The following is a 5,191-nucleotide window of genomic DNA, read 5'->3' on the forward strand; positions in this document are numbered from 1 at the left end:
AATGGATTGACGGAACTGTAACCGTAATTGCAATTCAATCGATTCAACTAAGAAACTGATTAAAAAATTGAGAAATACTTACCACAATGCAGGACCGAGATGTTAAAAAAAGAGAAATAATGCAAGAATCAAAATGTATAGAGGCGAGAAACAATGCTAGACCCAGACGAAAGTAGTGTCCTGAAATGAAAGTAAATCACAATTTGTTAGGAATACAATGGTAATAGAAAGTGAGCTTTAAAAGTAACCGTGAGTTAAACTGAAACTAACTTACAATTAGACAGTTGAATTGATTTTCTGAATGTTGTTCTTTCTATGCATCCGCAAGCACACTGAAGATGGGGGTTTAGTGTTTGAAGAAAGTTGGATGGAGTGTATGAAAGTGTGTAGTGTTGTAGACTATATATAATGTTAAGATAGTCAAATGTAGAAAATGTAGAGTTCCAATGACAAAAGTAGATGTTGACTATTAATGTGTATGGTTTCAAAGCAAAAAGCAGATGTCCTTTCGGAGCTGATGCCTGTTGTTCACTATTGGCTCCTGTTCAACTGTTCAAACAACTCTTTTCTCCCTGTTGAAACAACTCTTGTCAGTTGGTATATTGTTTAATATTACCACTTGTAAATACAACCACAAATAGCCAAAAAGGAACCACCCTCCTTTTTGAAACCAGATATCAATTTACCAAAAATAATAAATACATAGAAAGTGCAAAAATGAAAAAAAAAATAAAAATTAACCAAAAAATAAAAGATTCAAAACATAGTGCTAGTCCCATAACGTGGATTACGAAACCATTGAGCCGCACACACATTTTATATTTAAAACCAACTCCACGCTTATATCAGTTGATGTCATATTCAGAAAAAAAAGGGTAGATGACCCATGTGAGAAGTGAAAAGTGGAGTTGAAATAGCAAAGAATAACCACTAAAGAGTAGGAAAGACAACTTAACCATAGATCTATAAAGAATCATATGGCAAGTTGGGTGAAAAACGCCAAGATGACAAATTACTATAAAACCCAAGTTAGCATAACATGCAAGTTGTAAAAGCAAAGAGTATGTACTATGTAGACACATACCTTGGTCCACCAAAGACTCAGCATACTTGGTCAGCTGCGTCACAAGCGCAGCCGACTTGGGCTCATAGCTCGACGCCTTTGCATAGATTGCGCTTAACACATCACCAGACGGCACAAAGAAGGCACCATTCACCATTATCATTATGTCACCGTCTGTTCTCCCGTTCTAACCCGACCAATTTTCCCCAAACACGTGTCCACTCGTTTAGTCACCTATTCACGCGTATAAAACAAATTAATAATGTTTTAAAAAGAGATATGTTTGAACTTAGAATTTTTAGAATCCAGAGTGAAATTAAGTATTGTAACATTAATACCACATTAAATGGTAACTTTTGTAAAGGGGACCAACAATGCTACAAAAAAGTATCCATAGGGTTCTAGCTACAAAAGGGGGCAGCAATGTTACAAAAATATAGCTATAAGTTATAGCAATAAAAGCACGTTAAATGTGGTTTATTGCAAATAATCTAACACTCATATTTATTCACATAAGATATCTTTATCTATGCATACATGGCATTACACATGATGCACTTTTGTTCCCAAGTTAGCATAGAGATACACGTGTTTGTCCACATCAACAACAAGAAGAAATCTACCATATCTCAACTGAAAATGCGATAACAAGAAACCATAAGGAGAGATACCTCTTTAGAATCAACATTAAGTTTCTTTCTAAGCATCATGCAAACCACACCTGCATTCAAGATTAACAAACAAAGAAGTTCAATCAGAAAAACAATCCCTAAAAACCATGAAGCATCAAATCGCTTGTTCTAACTAAGTACTGAATCAGTAAACTTATCAAAATCTCAAAAACATACCTATGAGCCGATTTAAGTTTGAAACAATGGATGAACATGCAGCAAAGCTCTTCACTTGCTAACTCGGTCCAAACCGGTTGCTTGAAACCGTTATTTGGATCCGTTTTGCAAAACTACGGAGCAGCACAAACGCTTCCTCAAAACAACTTGCAGTTTAATAGTCAAAGGTCAACAATGCCACTTGACCTGTTACAGAAACTGCCACAAGCCATCACCATGAGCCCATTAGCCTCGATGATGTAGCCTCATCAACAGTTGACCGATCCAAGTCAACAACTGAATCGACAAAATGTCATCGGTCAATCGCTGCCACAAAACCAAATTCAGTCGCAGTTTCATTCTCTGAATTTACATCAACCGTCATCAATGCAAAGCCATAATGCATACAGAAACCTTCAACAACAACAGCAGAAGGTGGCAGCTGTGAATATGAATGTTGACTATTTGTAAGTCAAACCTAGTATCTCAGTAATTTAACATTAATATGAATCTTGAAATAGTTATTGTACATACCCGCTTAATTGCTCAAGCTTTTTTCTATCATATTGCCCAATCACATCAACAACTCTCTTCAAAACCTCATAGCCCTGTTTTACCCGAAATGTCAGTCGTATTATCATCAAAACACATGATAAATCAGAACATTTTTATGGTGAAACTATAGCAAAAATGTCATTCGTATTACCATCAAAACACATCTGCATAATTTACATACAAAAAACTAAGAGCAAAAATGTTGACTATTTGTAAGTCAAACCTAGTATCTCAGCAATTTAACATGAATATGAATCTTGAAATAGTTATTTTAATAAAAAAAAAAGTAACGATGATTTTTTTCACAAAATGATAAATTCCCAATATCATAACACCTACAAACTAACAGATTTTCATAAAACAAAACGATCTCACCAAGAATTAACAATTAAAATTTATGAAAAATTAGGGTTAGACTAAGAGCCAACCTGTTCAGGCTTGAGGAACACGACATCTCCTAACACAATAACAAATCCAGAATCATCCAAAACTTTCGCAGATCTGAAAAATTCATCATATAAAACGTGATTTTAACACCTAAAATCAACCAAAAACAACAGATACAAAGTAAACTAAAGCTAGATTAAACGATTACCGGTATTAAAACAAGATCTGAACAGAAGACGATGAGGATTAACATAAGCAGCAACCGATCTCGGAGAAGATGGTTTATACCAGTTGCACTAACAAGAATCAAATCCTTTTCCATCATGTCAGAGACCCGTTCAAGCATTGCCTCGCAAACAGAATTTTAACCAGATCCAAATCAGACTCAAATAACAAACAAAAAACATTAGATGTGGTTTTATAATGGTACCTAGATGTCATCCACAATGGATCTTGTGCCGATTAGAGAAAAACCCAGTGGATCTTCTGTCAGATTTGAGAGAAAATGAACGATTCAACACAAATAACAAACATATCAGACTCGAATAACAAACAAAAACTTTAGATGTGGTTTAAAACGTTACCTAGAGGTCAACCCCACTGGATCTTCTGTCGGATTGAGAGAAAATGAACGATTCAGGGTTATTGAAACCCTAGATCTGGAAATCGCCTGGGAGAGAGAAAGCATGGAGTTGGGGGCGGATGAGATCTGGTGAGATGTGAGTTGTGAGAGAGATGAGAGAGAAGGAAGGGGAAAGGTGGATCCGTGTAAAAACAATATCACCCGTCAGATCACGATCCGTGTGAATAAGTGAAAGGAAATGGACGGTGATGATGGATCCGGGTAAATGCTAAAAGTTTTGGAGGGGCATAATTGGAAGTGTAAATTATTTTGTGCTTTAGAGGGTTGTAAACCATGCTTTAGAGGTGTTTGAAGGGAATTTTTATGGACTTTAAGAAGTCATTCCTATATGTATTATAAAGTAGTACACATATATATATATATATATATATATATATATATATATGCTAAGGTTCATGCGAGAACCACCTTAGCATATATATATATATATATATATATATAGGAGAAGGATCCGTTAGGAACCACCCTTTATTGCGAGAACCGCGAGAACCAGTGTGAACACATGGCATTTTTGTAATTAAAGTGATATTCTAACAACAGCATCTATATCCTCGTTCTGTTCTTCAAGGGTTTTGTTCTTCAAGTTGTTAACTGTTACTGCCCCCATGACAACCGCCGCCGCCGACGAGACATCCGTCACCGGTCAACGTTAACACATCGTCCCCACCACCACCGTGACACCACCGCACCACCACCGTGACAACTGAGTTGACGACAAATCCTCCGATGAAACTCATCTGGTGACATACATCTGCTCATAAGTCACCACTGCGATAACTAATCCGGCTCGTCCGGTTACTCAGTTGAATACATCATTTATCCGGTGATTACAACAAATTACATCCTTTTTGTTACACCCATTCCATTACCAATTTCTATGTTGTTACCAATTCCCACTGTAAGTGTCCTTATACGATTAATCAGTCCGATTATATTGCTATTTGTCATCTACTTACAAATAAACATGATTTCACTTTGTAACCCCTTTGTGATACATATGGCATCTTCTGATTCATCACATATATACCCTACTCGTCAATCTGATGGTTTCAAAGTTCAAGCGACAAGAAAAAGTCCTGGAAGAAGCTTGCTTTGGGTCGGATTTTAAGGTGTCTGAGTGGCTTAACTGGGTCCCTATTAAAGTTAATGGTTTCATATAGAGGTTGCTGCAGAATCGGGTTCCGGTTGGGGAAAATCTGCGTGCGGGAGGGGTTAGTACCATTACAGGTTGCTGCATAGAGTGTGCGGGGGTTTCGGAGTCGGTCACGCATGTTTTTATTGAGTGCCTGATAGCCAAGGCGGTGTGGAGGAAGATCTCTGTTTGGTGTAACTGGGACCTTGCAGGCCTCTCATCCCTGGAGCAGCTTGTTCAAGAGTATACGTGACTAGATTCTTATGTCAATAGTACATTACTTTTGGGTATAATTTACTCCACTTTATGGGTAATTTGGAAGGATAGTAACAACAGTCTCTTTAAGGGGGGCAAGCGTTCTTTAGAGTCGGCATCCAAGAATGTTATTAACCACTCGTTCGGATGGGTAAAATATCGTCCGAAGTTCTGTGTTGATAGCTGGGAAGGTTGGGTTAATTTGTTTTTATTTTGTTATTTATGTTTTGTATGGTTGTGTATGTGCAGAGTATGTTCTGCACTTTTTTGTCTTGTTTAGATTTTTACACCTTGTTGTTGTTTTACCAGCTAATCGATGGTATTTCTTT

At 37.0% G+C, this 5,191-nt stretch overlaps 1 long non-coding RNA gene across 1 annotated transcript; it reads right to left on the reverse strand.

Moving 5' to 3' along the window:
- Positions 1–2,459: 2,459 nt before the first annotated feature.
- LOC110929548 lies at positions 2,460–3,576 on the reverse strand. Its single transcript, XR_002587238.2, has 4 exons — positions 3,417–3,576; positions 3,041–3,318; positions 2,874–2,946; positions 2,460–2,498 (listed from the first exon to the last, which is right to left on the reverse strand). It is a non-coding gene; the product is annotated as an uncharacterized LOC110929548 (long non-coding RNA).
- Between the last annotated feature and the right edge of the window lie 1,615 nt (positions 3,577–5,191).

The sequence above is a fragment of the Helianthus annuus genome, chromosome 3 (genome assembly GCF_002127325.2).
Source record: "Helianthus annuus cultivar XRQ/B chromosome 3, HanXRQr2.0-SUNRISE, whole genome shotgun sequence".
In the NCBI taxonomy this organism is placed as follows: domain Eukaryota; kingdom Viridiplantae; phylum Streptophyta; class Magnoliopsida; order Asterales; family Asteraceae; genus Helianthus; species Helianthus annuus.